Consider the following 22,298-nt stretch of genomic DNA (forward strand, 5'->3'; position numbering starts at 1 on the left):
AACTATGATGAAAAGAGACCCGGGGGCCGTAGGTTTCACTAGTGGCTTCTCTCGAGAAAAATAGCAAAAGTGGGAAAACAATTACTGTTGGGCAATTGATAGAACTTCAAATAATCGTGATGATATCCAGGCAATGATCATTATATAGGCATCACGTCCAAGATTAGTAGACCGACTCCTGCCTGCATCTACTAGTATTACTCCACACATCGACCGCTATCCAACATGCATCTAGTGTATTAAGTTCATGAGAAAATAGAGTAATGCATTAAAAATGATGACATGATGTAGATGAGATCCATTTATCTGTTGCGGAGATATAGATCCCATCTTGTTATCCTTAGTAGCAACGATACATACGTGTCGGTTCCCCTTCTGTCACTGGGATCAAGCACCGTAAGATCGAACCCACTACAAAGCACCTCTTCCCATTGCAAGATAAAATAGATCAAGTTGGCCAAACAGAACCCAAATATGGGAGAAGAAATACGAGGCTATAAGAAATCATGCATATCAGAGGTCAAAGAAGACTCAAATAACTTTCATGGATAAAAACATAGATATGATCATAAACTCAAAGTTCATCGGACCCCAACAAACACACCGCAAAAAGACTTACATCATATAGATCTCCAAGAGACCATTGTATTGATAATCAAGAGAGAGAGAGAGAGAGAGTAATCCATCTAGCTACTAACTACGGACCCGTAGGTCTACAAAGAACTTCTCACGCATCATCGGAGAGGCACCAATGGAAGTGGTGGACCCTCCATGACGGTGTCTAGATTGGATCTGGTGGTTCTGGACTCTGCGGCGACTAGAATTGATTTTCGTTGACTCCCCTAGGGTTTCTGGAATATTGGGGTATTTATAGAGCAAAGAGGCGGTTTAGGGTGCACCCGAGGTGGGCACAACCCACCAGGGCCTCCTGGCGCGCCCTGGTGGGTGCTGCTCCCCTCGAGCCACCCCTAGGTGCTTCCTTGGCCCACTTCATGTCTTCTGGCCCAAAAAAATCCTCCAGGAGTTTCGTTGCATTTGGACTCCGTTTGATATTGATTTCCTGCGATGTAAAAAACATGCAGAAAACAACAACTGGCACTGGGCACTATGTCAATAGGTTAGTACCAAAAAATGATATAAAATGACTATAAAATGATTGTAAAACATCCAAGAATGATAATAACTACATGGAACAATCAAAAATTATAGATAGATTGGAGACGTATCAGGGAGCACATTGCACAAAGAGTGGAGAGCATAGAGCAGCACGGCAATGGTGACATGAGCAGTTTGTACCCAGGTTCGGGCCGCCGTGGGAGTTGGTGAGCCACGATCCATTGGCTACCAGCATCTCATGTTCACGGGGCGGTAATTGCCATTCCATTAGCTTCCCCACTTTTGGCATTTTTGCCACGTGCGCTTCATGCATTGCGCTAGGTTGGTTGCTAATACATCTCCATCGTATCTATAATTTTTGATTGTTCCATGCTATTATATTACCTGTTTTGGATGTTTATTGGCTTTACTTTACACTTTTATATCATTTTTTGGGACTAACCTACTAACCGGAGGCCCAACCTGTATTGCTGTTTTTTTGCCTATTTCAGTGTTTCGAAGAAAAGGAATATCAAACGGAGTCCAAACAGAATGAAACCTTCGGGAGCGTGATTTTTGGAACGAACGTGATCTAGAGGACTTGGAGTGCAAGTCAAGCAACAGCCGAGGCGGCCACGAGGGTGGAGGGCGCGCCCCCCTACTAGGCGCGCCCCCTATCTCATGGGCCCCTCGGGTGTCCACCGACCTACTTCTTCCTCCTATATATACCCACATACCCCAAGAACATCAAAGGCGACCATGAAAAACTATTTCCACCACCATAACCTTCTGTATCCACGAGATCCTATCTTAGAGCCTTCGCCGGTGCTCCTCCGGAGGGGGAATCGACCATGGAGGTCTTCTACATCAACACCATAGCCTCTCGGATGAGTTGTGAGTAGTTTACTACAGACCTTCGGGTCCATAGTTATTAGCTAGATGGCTTCTTCTCTCTCTTTGAATCTCAATACCATGTTCTCCTCGATCTTCTTGGAGATGTATTCGATGTAACTCTTTTTGCGGTGTGTTTGTCGAGATCCGATGAATTGTGGGTTTATGACCAAGTTTATCTATGAGAATTATTTGAATCTCCTCTGAATTCTTTTATGAGTGATTAAGTTATCTTTGCAAGTCTCTTCGAATTATCAGTTTGGTTTGGCCTACTAGATTGATCTTTCTTGCAATGGGAGAAGTGCTTAGCTTTAGGTTCAATCTTGCGGTGTCCTTTCCCAGTGACAGCAGGGGCAGCAAGGCACATATTGTATTTTTGCCATCGAGGTTAAAAAGATGGGGTCTATATCATATTGCATGAGTTTATCCCTCTACATCATGTCATCTTTCTTAATGCATTACTCTGTTCTTTATGAACTTAATACTCTAGATGCATGCTGGATAGCGGTCGATGTTTGGAGTAATAGTAGTAGATGCAGGCAGGAGTCGGTCTACTTGTCACGGACATGATGCCTATATACATGATCATGCCTAGATAATTTCATAATTATTTGCTTTTCTATCAACTGCTCGGCAGTAATTTGTTCACCCACTGTAATACTTATGCTATATTGAGAGAAGCCACTAGTGAAATCTATGGCCCCCGGGTCTATCTTTTATCATATAAGCTTTCAATCTACTTTTATTTGCATCTTTACTTTTCCAATCTATATTATAAAATACCAAAAATATATTTATCTTATCATATTATCTCTATCAGATCTCACTTTCGCAAGTGGCCGTGAAGGGATTGACAACCCCTTTATTGCGTTGGTTGCGAGTTCTTGTTTGTTTGTGTACGTGCGTGGGACTTTTGAGGAGCCTCCTACTGGATTGATACCTTGGTTCTCAAAAACTGAGGGAAATACTTATGCTACTATTGCTGCATCACCCTTTCCTCTTCAAGGAAAACCAACGCAAGCTCAAGACGTAGCAAGAAGGATTTCTGGCGCCGTTGTCGGGGAGGTCTTCGCTCAAGTCAAGAGATACCAAGTACCCATCACAAACTCATCTCCTCCGCATTTACATTATTTGCCATTTGCCTCTCGTTTTCCTCTCCCCCACTTCACCCTTGCCGTTTTATTCGCCCTCTCTTTCGCAATCTCCTCTCTCTTTCGCTTGTCTTTTGTTTGCTCGTTGTCATGGCTAGTCCTCCTATCCTCTTTATTACTCCCGAACATGAAATTCTTAACTTTAAGCAAAGGGAGGGAGAAAATTTAAAAGATGCTTGGCATAGAATTTGCAATGCTCAAAATAAATATACTAGGAAGCTTTCTACTTCCGTTCTTCTTTGCAATTTTTATGTAGGCATTACTCCTTGGAATAGATACATTCTTGATACCATTACCAGAGGGGATTTCTTGAATAGCCATACGTTTGATGCTTATAATGCTATGTTAGATTTATTTGGCCCACCACTTCTTTTGGTTAATGGAACTATTTTAACTTTGGAACATGTGATGCAAAGTCTTGAAATTATTGAAAATACAGTTGCCACTGTTGAGTTGATAGAAAATTTGGATAAAATGATTCATAATCAAATTACCCAATATGGATCTAGGGTTGGAGTTACTTTGAATTTTTTTAAAGATGAAGAACCTATAGTTAATGAAAGAATAGATCTAGATTCTACGAGAATCGGTAAACTTGAGAATACCATTACCAACTTAGGGTCGGCGTTTTCTTCTGTGAAAAACACTCCAAATCCTCCTACAAAAACTGCCAAATTTATCTATGTTCCTAAAAATAAGGGTGAATCTTCTAGTAAGGGAAATGCGGATCTCAAATCAATAAGTGTTCATCCCAATTGTCTCTCTATCATTAAGGAACCTTTTTCTACAAATGAATTGGTTTAATCATTGCTAAAAATGGAGAAACCCCTAAAGATTATAAGTGCTCTATTGAGGAATTGAGTGCCAAAGATGTCACTACTTAGATATCCTCACTTTTATGCCTAGCTAGGGGCGTTAAACGATAGCGCTAGTTGGGAGGCAACCCAATTTTATTTGTGTTTTTTTTGTTTCTGTTTAGTAATAAATTTTGCATCTACCTTCTGTTTAGATGTGTTTTTATGTTTTAATTAGTGTTTGTGCCAAGTTGAACCTATAGGATAACCTATGGTGATTGTTAATTTGATTCTGCTGAAAAACAGAAACTTTGCACGCACAAAAATAATTTTAGTAATTCACAGAAACATACTTTTGCGTTGAATCTTTTTGCTGTACATCAATAGACAAATTTCCCAGGACTTCCTATTTTGGTAGGAGTTTTAGAGTTCAGAAGTATTCGAGAGTTACAGATTGCTACAGACTGTTCTGTTTTTGACAGGTTCTGTTTTTCGTGTGTTGTTTGCTTATTTTGATGCATCTATGGCTAGTATTAAGTGGTATGAACCATAGAGAACTTGAAATACAGTAGGTTTAACACCAATATAAATAAAGAATGAGTTCATTACAGTACCTTATGTGGTGCTTTTTCTTTCTTTCACTAACGGAGCTTATGAGATTTCCTGTTGAGTTTTGTGTTGTGAAGTTTTCAACTTTTGGGTAAAGATTTGATGGACTATGGAATAAGGAGTGGCAAAAGCATAAGCTTGGGGATGCCCATGGCACCCCAAGATATTCAAGAATAGCCAAAATCCTAAGCTTTGGGATGCCCCCGGAAGGCATCCCCTCTTTCGTCTTTGTTTATCGGTAACTTTACTTGGAGCTATATTTTTATTCGCCACATGATATGTGTTTTTCTTGGAGCGTCTTGTATGACATTTGTCTTTGCTTTTTAGTTTCCACAATCATCCTTGCTGTACACACCTTTTGGGAGAAGTCCACTTGATTAGAAGTTATTAGAATACTCTATGTGCTTCACTTATATCTTTGGAGCTAGATAGTTTTTGCTCTAGTGCTTCACTTATATCTTTTAGAGCACGGAGGTGCCTTAATTTTGAAGAAATTGTTGATCTCTCATGCTTCACTTATATTATTTTGAGAGTCTTTTAGAATAGCATGGTATTTTCTATGGTTATAAAATTGGTCCTAGAATGATGAGCATCCAAGTTGGGTATAATAAAAACTATCATAGGAAGTGAATTGGATGCTATGATCAATTTGATACTTGATAATTGTTTTGAGATGTGGAGGTAGTGATATTAGAGTCATGCTAGTTGGGTGATTATGAATTTAAAGAATGCTTGTGTTGAAGTTGGCATGTCCCGTAGCATGCACGCATGGTAAAAGTTGTGCAACAAATTTATTGCATAGGGTGCTCTTTTGATTGCCTTCCCTTGAGTGGAGGTCGGGGGCGCGCGATGGTTAACTCCTACCAACCTCCCCCTAGGAGCATGCGTAGTAGTACTTTGCTTCGAGGGCTAATAAAACTTTTGTAATAAGTATATGAGTTCTTTATGACTAATGTGAGTCCATGGATTATACGCACTTTTACCTTTCCATCATTGCTAGCCTCTTCGGTACCGTGCATTGCCCTTTCTCATCTTGAGACTTGGTGCAAACTTCGCTGGTGCATCCAAACCCCATGATACGATACTCTCTATCACACATAAACCTCCTTATATCTTCCTCAAAACAGCCACCATACCTACCTATTATGGCATTTCCATAGCCATTCCGAGATATATTTCCATGCAACTTTCCACCATTCCGTTCATCATCATGACACACATTATCATTGTCATATTGCCTTGCATGATCATGTAGTTGACATCATATTTGTGGCAAAGCCACCATGCATAAATTTTCGTACATGTCACTCTTGATTCATTTCCCATCCCGGTACGCCGCCGGAGGCATTCATATAGAGTCATATCTTGTTCTAGTTTTGAGTTGTAATTCATGAGTTGTAAATAAATAGAAGTGTGATGATCATCATTATTAGAGCATTGTCCCTCAATAAAAACAGAAAGGCCAAAAAAAGAAAGGCCAAAGAAAAAAAAGAAAGGCCAAGAAAAAAAAGAATGGTCCAAAGAAAAGAAAGAAAAAAAAGAAAAGAAAAATAGAAAGGGGGCAATGTTACTATCACTTTTTCCACACTTGTGCTTCAAAGTAGCACCATGTTCTTCATATAAAGAGTCTCATATGTTGTCACTTTCATATACTAGTGGGAAATTTTCATTATAGAACTTGGCTTGTATATTCCTACGATGGGCTTCCTCAAATACCCTAGGTCTTCGTGAGCAAGCAAGTTGGATGCACACCCACTAGTTTCTTTTGTTGAGCTTTCATACATTTATAGCTCTAGTGCATCCGTTGCATGGCAATCCCTACTCCTCATGTTGACATCAATTGATGGGCTTCTCCATAGCCCGTTGATTATCCTTGTCAATGTGAGACTTTCTCCTTTTTGTCTTGTCCACACAACCTCCATCATCATATTCTATTCCACGCATAGTGCTATATCCATGGCTCACGCTCATGTATTGCGTGGGAGTTGAAAAAGGCTGAAGCGCGTTAAAAAGTATGAACCGATTGCTTGGCTGAAACTGGGGTTGTTCTTGATGGGAGTATTTTGTGTGATGAAAATGAAACATCTCCTAACTATATGATTTTGTAGGGATGAACTTTCTTTAGCCATGTTATTTCGAGAAGACATGATTGCTTTGATTAGTATGCTTGAAGTATTACTATTTCTTATGTCAATATGAACTTTTATTTTGAATCATTTGGATCTGAACATTCATGCCACAGTAAAGAAAATTACATTGAGAATTATGCTAGCTAGCATTCCACATCAAAAATTCTATTTTTATCATTTACCTACTCGAGGACGAGCAGGAATTAAGCTTGGGGATGCTTGATACGTCTCCAATGTATCTATAATTTTTGGTTGTTCCATGCTATTATATTACCCGTTTTGGATGTTTATGGGCTTTACTTTACACTTTTATATCATTTTTGGGACTAACCTACTAACCGAAGGCCTAGCCCGTATTGCTGTTTTTTGCCTATTTCAGTGTTGTGAAGAAAAGGAATATCAAACGGAGTCCAAACGGAATGAAACCTTTGTCAGGACCCCGACTCAATGCCACATCGATCTAGCATGTAACCCCTCATATCAATTTGCGGCCTCACGCACGGTATCCCCACGGGTGTCACCTTACCTTTGCCCGGGACCGTTTGCGCATTTTGGCACACGTATATGATGGTGTCGCTAGCATCCATATGATAATGAGCCCGGGCTGACATGGCTAGTCGTAAACCAAAAGTGGCACTAACTTACAGGGACAGGCATCCATGACCCAGCATCGAACGTGTCGGTCATCAACGAGTGAATCCAGGCTGTAGCACTGGGCTAACAGGACTCTGGTGAACCGGGCTGTAGCGGGCTAGCAGGACTCCGGTATTCATCGCGTGACATTTCCCCGAAGGGACAGACACCGGATCGAAGAAGGACACATGCCGGCCTGCCTAAGTGTTCCGGAGCAGTAGCAAGCTACCAGGGCTCAGTGGAAGCACTAGGAGACATTTCCCGGTAAGAGAGGCTACTAAGGATGAACAACTAGATAGTCAGATCCCACACATAGCAATACACATTACACGTACGCATAACATGCAAGTATGTGCTGTACAACATGGCATCACAGCATAACTCAACAATCATATAGATAAAGGCTCAGAAGAGCCATCATAGCATTTATTGCAAACAGGGGTCACAAGACCCATCATACAGAGCATACAAGCAACAAGCGGAAGCATTACATGTCTGGGTACAGACATCTACAAATGAAAAAGGCTGAAGAGCCTGACTATCTACAACATCCGATCAAGATCGTAGCTGAGGTACTAGCTACTAGTCGAAGTCCACGAGATCACTAGTAAGACCGAAGTCTCCGCTGCAAAAACATAAATGAAGCAACATGAGTACAAAGGTACTCAGCAAGACTTACATCAGATCCTAGCATACATGCATTTGTGTCAAGGGGGTAATGTGGAGTTTAGTTGCAGCAAGCCAGCTCTGACTCTGTGGCTATCCTGTTCTACGACTACCAGAAACTCTTGAGGTGAGACAACGTACACGAGTCCACTAATCACCACACAATACACTACTATGGATTCATCCCCGTCTCCCTACGAGAAGGCCATCCATAGCACTCACACTTGTCTTGAGCATTTTAGAGTATCCACTTCAAGTTGTGTATGTACCATGTAAGCATCCAAGAAGTCCATAACCGCGGATCCGGCTATTCGAATAGATCATGTTAACCCTGCAGGGGTGTACTTCTTCACACACGCTCTCGCCACTTACCGCCATGTACACGTCATGTATCTCGGCAACCTTCAAGCGGAAGCCTGGCGAGGGTGTCGGCCACGACCTGACTAACCACACAAGACTCTAGCCCAGGTTTATCGCCTATTCGGGTTCCATCCGCAAGGAGATCCGGCCGGGGTGTCACTCACGGCCCCAAACGATGTGAGCAGGGTTCCCAAGCCCACCATCCGGGTGCCACTTGGTACACCGTGCCACGTGTGCCTAGTCTGTCCCAAGCCCACCCTGCCGGGTGCCACTTGGTAGAAAAATAGCACTACCTACAAACACCAGAAACTAGTTGCGACTCCTGGACAGAGATCAAGTTGGCTAATAAGTCGAGAGGGGTCGAGTTACCGGAACCCAATGTGTGGTAGTATCGAGTCATTGGACAACATACATAGAACTCAGTGCTTAAGGACGGTTCCAATGAGACAACCCACCATGTACTCCTACATGGCCTCTCACCGCTACCTTTACCAAATCGTGTTCACACACTTCACTCTCAGCATCAGAACATATCGTGACACCCCAATTCATTCCCAATGAATCAGACCTGACACAACTCTAAGCAATAGCAGGCATAGCATGGTAGGAACACATCAGTGGCTTCAATCAACTCCTACACATGCTAGTGGGTTTCAACTATTTACTGTGGCAATGACAGGTCATGCAGAGGAATGGGTTCAACTACCGCAGCACAAAGTAGCAGATGAATCGTTGTTGTCCTAATGCAATAACTGAGAGCAGGAGCGAGAGAGTAGGGTTTTATCGAAATGAACAAGGGGGTTTGCTTGCCTGGTAAATTGACAGAGGAGGCACTGCTTCACAGACAGGTACTCTCGAACGGTCTCCGGAGCAGGACCTATCGAGAAGGAACGGTGCCGGCAATCAATACACAATCATATGCAGCAATATGATGCATGAACATGGCCTGTAGATGTGATGATGTTTGAGCTAATGCAACTAGTAAACATTTGGTTTGAAGTCCATTTGAACCAAAGGTTCAAATGCAATTCTAAATTAAGTCTCTTAATGTTCCATAATGTGTTTTCTCATATTCAGCATGTATAAGTTGGTTTGTCATGCATGAAACTAGTACAGATGGAAAGATTGCATTTTTTTGATAATTTTACATATATAAATTATTTTAATCCGAGCTACAGTTGAATTGTTATGAATTTTTGAAGTTTAAAACAATTTCTGGAATTTCCTGATTTAATTTCAATCCAGAAATTAATATTGCGCCAGCATGACGTCAGCACGACGTCAGCGGTCAACTGCGGCTGGCTGGGGTCAAACCTGACGTGTGGGATCCACACGTCAGTGACAGGGGGTTAAACAGGGTTAGTTTAATCCTAATTAAAAAGATTAGTGGCACTGGGGCCCACTGTCAGTGTCAGGGGGGGTTAGCTAACGGTGATTAGCACTAATCTAACTTAATTAGCCGGGGGGGTTAGTTAGCTGGGTTGACCCGGTCAATCCCGCCGGTGTTTAGCCACCGGCGAGGCCGAACGCGGCGGAGGGCTCGGGATCGCCGTTCCGGCGACCATTCGGGCGGCGGAGACCACCCACGCGAAGCCCAGGCTCGCGCGCATCCAGTGGATCATGCGGGAGGCTGCTGGGGCGGCGGAGCTCGCCGGAGCGAAGCTCGGGGCGGCCACCGGAGTTCGGGTGAGGCGCGAGCGGGTGCTGCAGGGCATGGCAGGAGCTGCGGGCGGAGGCGTTGGCCTTCTGGGAGGCTACTGAGCGCGGTGGCAGGTGCAGGCACGGGCTGCGGTGGCTCTGGCCACGACGGCGAGGAGCTGCGGTGGCGATGGCTTCGGCCATGGTGGTAGCGACGGCTACGACACGGAACGAGGGGGAGAAGAGAGGGGAAACAGGGAGATGCTCACGGCGATCACGCAGAGCAGCACAGCGGGGTCGGGGGAGACCTGGTGACGGCGAATCGACGGCGGCGAACGGCGGAGCCCGAGGAGGAAGACGATGGCGATGGCGGCGATGGAGGCCGTCCGGAGGTGCGTGGCTCGACGAGGAGGTAGCCGGCGACGTGGCGGAGCTCGTGGATTGCTCAGATGCTCTCGATGGGCGCTGTGGCTACGACTACGGCGAGCGGTGGCGACGGGCGCGTTCGGGCGGTCGGGAGAGAGAGAACCAGGGGAGGGGGAGGAATGAGAGGGTGGGAGAGAGGTGCGGGGCGTCGCGTGGCGTCGTTCGGTCCATCCGGAGCGACGAGGGGAGAGACAGGCAGGCAGGGAGGGAGGTGGCGTGGCGCGGTGGCGCGCGCGCGCGCCGGGCACGCTCCCCTCCCTCTGTCGAGGACGAAGACGACAGAGGAGGGGGCGGGCTGGGCCGCCTGCTGGCTGGGCCGGCCTGCTGCTGGGCTGCACAGGGGGGAGCCCCAGGTAAGCTTCTCCTTCTTTTATTTTTTTTTGTTTTCTAATTTTTTTCTGACATTAGTTTTGATTTAATAAAATACTAAATCAATTTATTACCTTATGCCAATTTTTGCAGGAGCTAGATATATTATTCCAGAGCTCCTTTATAAATGGCATAATTTTTGGACCATATTTCATATATATAGCAATATATTTCCAAAGCAATTAATTATCGGATTAATCCAAATTGCCAAAATTAAATATCCATGAGCTCCTAAAAATATTGGTTTGATTTTTATCTCTGTCCAATATTTTCAGAGGGCAACATGAGCATTTTCTTGGACCCTTTTGGAGAAATTTTTATTTGGGTCATTTTCAAAAATGATTCTGAGGGTTCCACCAATCCTCATTTCAAATTTAAATGAAATTTAAATATGATGCACAAATGACCAGCTAGTCTAGGTCATACCAGACTAGGGATGTGACAACTCGCCCCCACTTGAAAGAATCTCGTCTCGAGATTCAGGGGTCGACGGAAAGAAAGTGGGGTACTCCAGTCGAAGACGATCTTCTCGCTCCCAGGTAGCTTCTCTCTCGGAATGATGAGACCACTGAACTTTGAGAAACTTGATGTTCTGACGTCGAGTGACACGCTCTGCTTGATCAAGAATGCGAACCGGGTACTCTCGGTATGTGAGGTTATCTTGGAGATCAAGCGTTTCGTGGTCCACTCCGCGGATAGGATCCGAGAAGCAATGCTTGAGTTGAGAGACGTGGAAGACATCATGAACTCGAGAAAGATGTGGGGGTAGTTCCAACTGGTAGGCAACCTCTCCTCGTTTAGCGAGAATGCGAAAGGGACCAATGTAACGAGGAGCCAACTTGCCCTTGATACCGAAACGATGGGTACCCTTCAGAGGAGTAACCCGAAGGTAAGCTTGGTCGCCAATTTCATAAGTCATATCCTTATGATGACGATCATACTGGCTCTTTTGACGAGACTGGGCTGTTTTCAAATTCTCACGAATGATGCGAACTTGCTCTTCTGCCTCCTGGATCATGTCCGGTCCAAAGAATTGTCTTTCACCGGTTTCTGACCAGTTCAAAGGTGTTCGACATCTTCGCCCATAGAGAACCTCAAAAGGAGCTTTCTTGAGGCTGGATTGATAGCTATTGTTATAAGCAAACTCGGCAAAAGGAAGACATTTCTCCCAATCCATACCGAATGAGATAACGCAAGCTCTGAGCATGTCTTCGAGAATTTGATTGACCCGTTCCACCTGACCACTCGACTGAGGGTGGAAAGCGGTACTGAAGGAAAGATGGGTTCCCATGGCAGTTTGGAAACTCTCCCAGAAATGAGAAGTGAAAAGACTGCCACGGTCTGAATTGATCTCTAGTGGAACACCATGCAGTGACACTATTCGAGAAATATATAAGTCAGCAAGCTGACTAGCAGTGATATTTTCTCGAACAGGAAGGAAGTGAGCCACTTTGGAAAGACGATCAACGACTACGAAGATAGCGTTATTCCCTCTCTTGGTCCTGGGAAAGCCGGTGATGAAGTCCATACCAACTTTATCCCATTTCCATTCAGGAATAGCTAAAGGCTGAAGGGTGCCAGCAGGTCTCTGATGCTCTGCCTTAACGCGACGACAAACGTCACATTTAGCAATGAACTCTGCGATTTCTCTCTTCATCCTAGTCCACCAGAACCTCTGGCGTAGGTCCTGATACATCTTAGTACTACCGGGATGAATCGTGAGAGGAGATTCATGCGCCTCCTTAAGAATCAATTGTCGCAGATGTTGATTCTTGGGAACCACCAAGCGATTCTCAAAGAAAACAACACCACGATCATCCATAGAGAAACATCCACCAACTCCCTTCTTAATGTTTCTCTTAATGCGGATAACCCCCCTATCAAACTTCTGGTCAGAGATGATCTGATCCTCAAGGGTAGGTTTCGCCACCAAGGTAGAAAGAAATCCGCGAGGAGCTATGTGAAGATTAAGCTTACAGAATTCCTCATGGAGAAGTGGTTGGCCTTGCTGCAACATGAGATTGTTGCAATAGGATTTACGGCTTAGCGCATCAGCCATGACATTGGCTTTGCCTGGGGTGTAGGTAATCCCTAGATCATAATCTGTAATCAACTCCAACCAACGTCTTTGCCTAAGGTTTAGGTCTGGTTGGGTGAAGATATACTTGAGACTCTGGTGATCGGTGTAGATCTCGCAACGTTTACCAAGAAGGTAATGTCGCCAGGTCTTGAGTGCATAGACTACGGCTGCAAGCTCTAGATCATGTGTAGGATAATTCTCCTCATGTGGATGCAACTGTCGAGATGCATAGGCAATCACATGACGATCCTGCATAAGAATGCAACCTAGTCCCTGTCGTGAGGCGTCGCAGTAGATAATAAAGTCTTTAGTGAAATCCGGTGGCACAAGTATGGGAGCAGAAGTCAGGCGTCTTTTCAGTTCCTGAAAACTGTACTCACACTATGGGGACCACTCGAACCTTTTATCTTTCTTGAGAAGTTCCGTGAGGGGTTTGGCTACTTTGGAGAAATTTTCAACAAAGCGGCGACAATAGCTGGCTAGACCAAGGAAACTCCTAACTTGTTTAACGGTCTCAGGTGGAGTCCAATCGAGAACAGCCTGAACTCTCTCGGGATTGACAGCAATGCCCTTACCCGAGATTACGTGGCCTAGGTAGGTCACTTCTGGCAACCAAAATTCACACTTGGAGAACTTGGTATAAAGGCGGTGCTCTCTGAGTTTTTCTAACACAAGTCTAAGATGTTCGGCATGCTCTTCCTCGTTCTTCGAGTAAATAAGAATATCATCGAGGTAAACCACGACGAACTTATCTAGGTACTCCATGAAGATCGAGTTCATCAAGCGGGAGAATGTAGCTGGAGCGTTAGTTATACCAAAGGACATGACGGTGTACTCATACTGACCATAACGAGTGACAAAAGCTGTCTTGGGAATGTCCCCGTTTCTGATTTTGATTTGGTGGTATCCTAACCTCAAATCCATCTTGGAGAAGACTGAGGATCCAGCGAGCTGATCATACAGGTCGTTGATCCTGGGGAGCGGATACTTGTTCTTTATCGTGACCAAATTAACGGGACGATAATCTACAACCATCCGATCCGTACCATCCTTCTTCTTGACGAAGAGAACGGGGCAAGCCCAAGGAGAAGAACTAGGACGGATGAAACCCTTTTGCAAGGACTCATCAAGTTGTTTCTTAAGCTCGGCTAGTTCTAAGGGTGCCATCTTGTAAGGTCTCCTAGAGATTGGAGCTGTTCCTGGGATAAGATCTATGACGAACTCTACATCTCTGTCAGGTGGAACACCTGGCAGTTCCTCTGGAAAGACATCCGGAAAGTCACGGACTACCGGGATATCTTCAAGGTCTGGAAGAGGGCTGGCATTAAGAGAATAGAGCTGACGCTTTGCAACTCTAGTGGAGACGGTGACTATCTTGCCAGATGGGTGTGTAAGCTGAACAGATCTTGTGTAACAATCAATCTTGGCATGATGAGCTGTCATCCAGTCCATACCCAAGATGATGTTAATATCTGAGGACTTGAGGGCTACAAGTGATGCAAGGAATACAAGTCTGTCAACAAGGATTTCATTACCATGGCTTACACTAGAGGTTTGCCATTTGGATCCAGGAGTTTGGATGACTAGCGGGGTTGGCATATCGCAAAATGACATGTCGTGCAAACGAGCATAGCCTTCAGAAATGAAGGAGTGAGATGCCCCAGTATCGAATAGAACTGACGCTGGGTGACAATTGACAAGGAGTGTACCAAGAACGACATCTGGATCATCATGAGCGTCTTTAGCTGAGACGTGATGCACACGTCCACGTTCAGTGGGAACTGACTTGACACTGATCATCTTGCGTGATGGCTTAATACCGCCAACAGTCTTCTCGGGATGGGGTGGAGCATAACTAGTCTGAGAGCAGTCACGTGCATAGTGTCCTGGCTTCCCGCATGTGAAGCAAGTCCCTGAGGTTGGACGTGGACCCGCACTGACAAACGGTCTACCAGTAGGCAAGGGTGGAACATACGACTGAGCTGGGGAAGGCACCACATAGGATGGCCTCGGTGTATATCCGGAAGGAAGAGCAGAGTTTGGAACCCAAATCCGGCGCTTCTAGGAACTAGAGCCAGAGGAAGATCCCAAATTACGGGTGTGCTTACGAGACTCCTCGTAAGTGAGCTGAGCTGTCTCTGCATTGATGGCCTTGTTCACAAGGGCTTGGAATGTATCACAATGATGCAGGTGGAGATCACGGCGCAACTTGGGGTTGAGACCCTTTCAGAACCTAGCCTGCTTCTTGGCGTCCGTGGACACTTCTTCTGTGGCATAACGGGCGAGGTTCTCGAACTCTCTGCTGTAAGCATCAACAACCATCTTATTCTGGGTGAAACTACAGAACTCTTCTCTCTTGCGATCAATGAGGGCTTCAGGAATGTGATGCTCGCGAAAAGCCTCAGTGAAATCTCTCCAGGTAGGAATCTGGCCAGCTGGAAGCATAGCCTCATAGTTCTGCCACCAAAGACTAGCAGGACCTTCCAGGTGGTATGTGGCAAAGGTGACCTTGTCATCTTCAGCTATGTTCGCAGAACGCAGCTTATGAGTGATGCTACGGAGCCAGTCATCTGCATCGAGTGGCTCGATGGAATGATGAAAGGTAGGTGGGTGCAAACGAATGAAGTCATGAATGGTAGCAGACCCTTTGAACTGATGTGCGGTGTTCTCCTCGATACGTGCCAACAAACGGTTAAACTCACGCTTGTTCCTCTCCATCTCTAGCATGAACTCGGTCAACGAAGGCTGGTCGGGAGGATCCTCATCCCTACCATCTCCGTGGTTCTGGCTACGAGCAACGGAACTTTGCTTAGCTGATGACATCCTGAGAAACGAAACCAAGGACGGAATCAGCATCAACTATAGACTGTAGAATGTAGGACAATGAATTAGTATCTCTCGAACTCCTAGGGAAATTCCGGCAGCATAACGGCAGTAAAATGCTCAGAATGAGACATCCTACTAAAAATGGGGTGGTAACATACTCATCAGCAATACTCAAGGTTCTGAGATCATACTAAGCAGACTACACCGGAAATACTCAAAACTGGGATATGACTCTGATCAACCAATCCTATGGGACTACGGAGTAGTAACACGTGATCCTGATAGACGGAAGAGAAAGCCTAGTTCCTTAATCCCGTCGGAAAGATAGGACGACTCAGATCAGAAGGTCATGAGGTATAAGGAGTAAAAAGAGCCTTACGTTCCAACCCACAATCAATTCCCTTACATAACTAAAGATTTTCTAGACTCAACTTCGACCAGTTTGGCTTGGTAATCCTACAGGCAGTCAGGCTCTGATACCAGCGCTGTCAGGACCCCGACTCAATGCCACATCGATCTAGCATGTAACCCCTCATATCACTTTGCGGCCTCACGCACGGTATCCCCACGGGTGTCGCCTTACCTTTGCCCGGGACCGTTTGCGCATTTTGGCACACGTATATGATGGTGTCGCTAGCATCCATATGATAATGAGCCCGGGCTGACATGGCTAGTCGTAAACCCAAAGTGGCACTAACTTACAGGGACAGGCATCAATGACCCAGCATCGAACGTGTCGGTCATCAACGAGTGAATCCAGGCTGTAGCACTGGGCTAACAGGACTCCGGTGAACCGGGCTGTAGCGGGCTAGCAGGACTCTGGTATTCATCGCGTGACATTTCCCCGAAGGGACAGACACCGGATCGAAGAAGGACACATGCCGGCCTGCCTAAGTGTTCCGGAGCAGTAGCAAGCTACCAGGGCTCAGTGGAAGCACTAGGAGACATTTCCCGGTAAGAGAGGCTACTAAGGATAAACAACTAGATAGTCAGATCCCACACATAGCAATACACATTACACGTACGCATAACATGCAAGTATGTGCTGTACAACATGGCATCACAGCATAACTCAACAATCATATAGATAAAGGCTCAGAAGAGCCATCATAGCATTTATTGCAAACAGGGGTCACAAGACCCATCATACAGAGCATACAAGCAACAAGCGGAAGCATTACATGTCTGGGTACAGACATCTACAAATGAAAAAGGCTGAAGAGCCTGACTATCTACAACATCTGATCAAGATCGTAGCTGAGGTACTAGCTACTAGTCGAAGTCCACGAGATCACTAGTAAGACCGAAGTCTCCGCTGCAAAAACATAAATGAAGCAACATGAGTACAAAGGTACTCAGCAAGACTTACATCAGATCCTAGCATACATGCATTTGTGTCAAGGGGGTAATGTGGAGTTTAGTAGCAGCAAGCCAGCTCTGACTCTGTGGCTATCCTGTTCTACGACTACCAGAAACTCTTGAGGTGAGACAACGTACACGAGTCCACTAATCACCACACAATACACTACTATGGATTCATCCCCGTCTCCCTACGAGAAGGCCATCCATAGCACTCACACTTGTCTTGAGCATTTTAGAGTATCCACTTCAAGTTGTGTATGTACCATGTAAGCATCCAAGAAGTCCATAACCGCGGACCCGGCTATTCGAATAGATCATGTTAACCCTGCAGGGGTGTACTTCTTCACACACGCTCTCGCCACTTACCGCCATGTACACGTCATGTATCTCGGCAACCTTCAAGCGGAAGCCTGGCGAGGGTGTCGGCCACGACCTGACTAACCACACAAGACTCTAGCCCAGGTTTATCGCCTATTCGGGTTCCATCCGCAAGGAGATCCGGCCGGGGTGTCACTCACGGCCCCAAACGATGTGAGCAGGGTTCCCAAGCCCACCATCCGGGTGCCACTTGGTACACCGTGCCACGTGTGCCTAGTCTGTCCCAAGCCCACCCTGCCGGGTGCCACTTGGTAGAAAAATAGCACTACCTACAAACACCAGAAACTAGTTGCGACTCCTGGACAGAGATCAAGTTGGCTAATAAGTCGAGAGGGGTCGAGTTACCGGAACCCAATGTGTGGTAGTATCGAGTCATTGGACAACATACATAGAACTCAGTGCTTAAGGACGGTTCCAATGAGACAACCCACCATGTACTCCTACATGGCCTCTCACCGCTACCTTTACCAAATCGTGTTCACACACTTCACTCTCAGCATCAGAACATATCGTGACACCCCAATTCATTCCCAATGAATCAGACCTGACACAACTCTAAGCAATAGCAGGCATAGCATGGTAGGAACACATCAGTGGCTTCAATCAACTCCTACACATGCTAGTGGGTTTCAACTATTTACTGTGGCAATGACAGGTCATGCAGAGGAATGGGTTCAACTACCGCAGCACAAAGTAGCAGATGAATCGTTGTTGTCCTAATGCAATAACTGAGAGTAGGAGCGAGAGAGTAGGGTTTTATCGAAATGAACAAGGGGGTTTGCTTGCCTGGTAAATCGACAGAGGAGGCACTGCTTCACAGACAGGTACTCTGGAACGGTCTCCGGAGCAGGACCTATCGAGAAGGAACGGTGCCGGCAATCAATACACAATCATATGCAGCAATATGATGCATGAACATGGCCTGTAGATGTGATGCTGTTTGAGCTAATGCAACCAGTAAACATTTGGTTTGAAGTCCATTTGAACCAAAGGTTCAAATGCAATTCTAAATTAAGTCTCTTAATGTGCCATAATGTGTTTTCTCATATTCAGCATGTATAAGTTGGTTTGTCATGCATGAAACTAGTACAGATGGAAAGATTGCATTTTTCTGATAATTTTACATATATAAATTATTTTAATCTGAGCTACGGTTGAATTGTTATGAATTTTTGAAGTTTAAAACAATTTCTGGAATTTCCTGATTTAATTTAAATCCAGAAATTAATATTGCGCCAGCATGACGTCAGCACGACGTCAGCGGTCAACTGCGGCTGGCTGGGGTCAAACCTGACGTGTGGGATCCACACGTCAGTGACAGGGGGTTAAACAGGGTTAGTTTAATCCTAATTAAAAAGATTAGTGGCACTGGGGCCCACTGTCAGTGTCAGGGGGGGTTAGCTAACGGTGATTAGCACTAATCTAACTTAATTAGCCGGGGGGGGTTAGTTAGCTGGGTTGACCCGGTCAATCCTGCCGGCGTTTAGCCGCCGGCGAGGCCGAACGCGGCGGAGGGCTCAGGATCGCCGTTCCGGCGACCATTCGGGCGGCGGAGACCACCCACGCAAAGCCCAGGCTCGCGCGCATCCAGTGGATCATGCGGGAGGCTGTGGGGGCGGCGGAGCTCGCCGGAGCGAAGCTCGGGGCGGCCACCGGAGTTCGGGTGAGGCGCGAGCGGGTGCTGCAGGGCATGGCAGGAGCTGCGGGCGGAGGCGTTGGCCTTCTGGGAGGCTACTGAGCGCGGTGGCAGGTGCAGGCACGGGCTGCGGTGGCTCTGGCCACGACGGTGAGGAGCTGCGGCGGCGATGGCTTCGGCCATGGTGGTAGCGACGGCTACAACACGGAACGAGGGGGAGAAGAGAGGGGAAACAGGGAGATGCTCACGGCGATCACGCAGAGCAACACAGCGGGGTCGGGGGAGACCTAGTGACGGCGAATCGACGGCGGCGAACGGCGGAGCCCGAGGAGGAAGACGATGGCGATGGCGGCGATGGAGGCCGTCCGGAGGTGCGTGGCTCGACGAGGAGGTAGCCGGCGACGTGGCGGAGCTCGTGGACTGCTCAGATGCTCTCGAGGGGCGCGGTGGCTACGACTACGGCGAGCGGTGGCGACGGGCGCGTTCGGGCGGTCGGGAGAGAGAGAACCAGGGGAGGGGGAGGAATGAGAGGGTGGGAGAGAGGTGCGGGGCGTCGCGTGGCGTCGTTCGGTCCATCCGGAGCGACGAGGGGAGAGACAGGCAGGCAGGGAGGGAGGTGGCGTGGCGCGGTGGCGCGCGCGCGCGCCGGGCACGCTCCCCTCCCTCTGTCGAGGACGAAGACGACAGAGGAGGGGGCGGGCTGGGCCGCCTGCTGGCTGGGCCGGCCTGCTGCTGGGCTGCATAGGGGGGAGCCCCAGGTAAGCTTCTCCTTCTTTTTTTTTGTTGTTTTCTAATTTTTTTCTGACATTAGTTTTGATTTAATAAAATACTAAATCAATTTATTACCTTATGCCAATTTTTGCAGGAGCTAGATATATTATTCCAGAGCTCCTTTATAAATGGCATAATTTTTGGACCATATTTCATATATATAGCAATATATTTCCAAAGCAATTAATTATCAGATTAATCCAAATGGCCAAAATTAAATATCCGTGAGCTCCTAAAAATATTGGTTTGATTTTTATCTCTGTCCAATATTTTCAGAGGGCAACATGAGCATTTTCTTGGACCCTTTTGGAGAAATTTTTATTTGGGTCATTTTCAAAAATGATTCTGAGGGTTCCACCAATCCTCATTTCAAATTTAAATGAAATTTAAATATGATGCACAAATGACCAGCTAGTCTAGGTCATACCAGACTAGGGATGTGACAACCTTCGCGAGCGTGATTTTTGGAACGAACGTGATCCAGAGGACTTGGAGTGCAAGTCAAGCAACAGCCGAGGCGGCCACGAGGGTGGAGGGCGCGCCCCCCCTACTGGGCGTGCCCCCTATCTCGTGGGCCCCTCGGGCGTCCACCGACCTACTTCTTCCTCCTATATATACCCACGTACCTCGAGAACATCAAAGGCGACCACGAAAAACTATTTCCACCACCGTAACCTTCTATATCCGCGAGATCCCATCTTGGAGCCTTCGCTGGCGCTCCGCCGGAGGGGGAATCGACCATGGAGGGCTTCTACATCAACACCATAGCCTCTCTGATGAGTTGTGAGTAGTTTACCACAGACCTTCGGGTCCATAGTTATTAGCTAGATGCCTTCTTATCTCTCTTTGAATCTCAATACCATGTTCTCCTCGATCTTCTTGGAGATCTATTTGATGTAACTCTTTTTGCGGTGTGTTTGTCGAGATCCGATGAATTGTGGGTTTATGATCAAGTTTATCTATGAGAAATATTTGAATCTCCTCTGAATTCTTTTATCTGTGATTAAGTTATCTTTGCAAGTCTCTTTGAATTATCAGTTTGGTTTGGCCTACTAGATTGATCTTTCTTGTAATGGGAGAAGTGCTTAGCTTTGGGTTCAATCTTGCGGTGTCCTTTCCCAGTGACAGCAGGGGCAGCAAGGCACGTATTGTATTGTTGCCATTGAGGTTAAAAAGATGGGGTTTATATCATATTGCATGAGTTTATCCCTCTACAACATGTCATCTTTCTTAATGCGTTACTCTATTCTTTATGAACTTAATACTCTAGATGCATGCTGGATAGCGGTCGATGTGTGGAGTAATAGTAGTAGATGCAGGCAGTTGTCGGTCTACTTGTCACAGACGTGATGCCTATATACATGATCATGCCTAGATAATTTCATAATTATTCGCTTTTCTATCAATTGCTCGAGAGTAATTTGTTCACTCATCGTAATACTTATGCTATCTTGAGAGAAGCCACTAGTGAAACCTATGGCCCCCGGGTCTATCTTTTATCATATAAGCTTTCAATCTACTTTTATTTGCATCTTTACTTTTCCAATCTACATTATAAAATACCAAAAATATATTTATCATATCATATTATCTCTATCAGATCTCACTTTCGCAAGTGGCCATGAAGGGATTGACAACCCCTCTATTGTGTTGGTTGCGAGTTCTTGTTTGTTTGTGTAGGTGCGTGGGACTTTTGAGGAGCCTCCTACTGGATTGATACCTTGGTTCTCCAAAACTGAGGGAAATACTTATGCTACTATTGCTGCATCACCCTTTCCTCTTCAAGGAAAACCAATGCAAGCTCAAATGTAGCAGTTGCGGACGTGGAGGGTGCAGAAATGCATGCCATGGCAGAAATCCAAACGCCATGGATTGGCGCAGGGGGCGGCCTCGATTGCACGAGCCGTTGGTGGCATGGGAGGGAGCCAGATTGGCAGAGCGGGGTGGTTGCTTCCCCCGAGTGGGGAGCCAGCCCACGACCTTGTTTTTCCTATAAAAAGGGGATGTGGGCAGGGGTGCAGCCTCACACCTATCCCCTCCTTTCTTCTCATGTCGTTTCTTCATTATGGTGAGGTGAAGAGGATGCAACAGTGCTGCAGTAGTGGCGACGAGGGCTTCTGCTCAACAGTGCTTTCCTCCTCCTATTGGGGATGCAAAGGCGGAGCCTGCCATGAGGGGAGTCGGGAGAGGATGGGGACGCGGTCGCCGCGACGCTCGGGGTCGAGGAGGACGGGGCGGTGTACTAATCGCACCTCCTCCGGCCGTTCAGGACTCGAACGAAGGTCATGTCGGAGATCGGCCGCTGGAGTTCATCATCAAGTCATGAGGGTCTCCAGGCAGCCGTACTCGGCTCCCTACTCCATTCGCAAGAGTGATGGAGGTCGAGCAGCCGCCGGGGCTGAGGCTGCACATGAGGGGCTGCTGTAATGGCAGTATGGGGGTGGACATGGAGTTCCCCGCTTCTCCTGTCATGCTTCTCCGGCG

The sequence above is a fragment of the Triticum dicoccoides genome, chromosome 4B (genome assembly GCF_002162155.2).
Source record: "Triticum dicoccoides isolate Atlit2015 ecotype Zavitan chromosome 4B, WEW_v2.0, whole genome shotgun sequence".
In the NCBI taxonomy this organism is placed as follows: Eukaryota; Viridiplantae; Streptophyta; class Magnoliopsida; order Poales; family Poaceae; genus Triticum; species Triticum dicoccoides.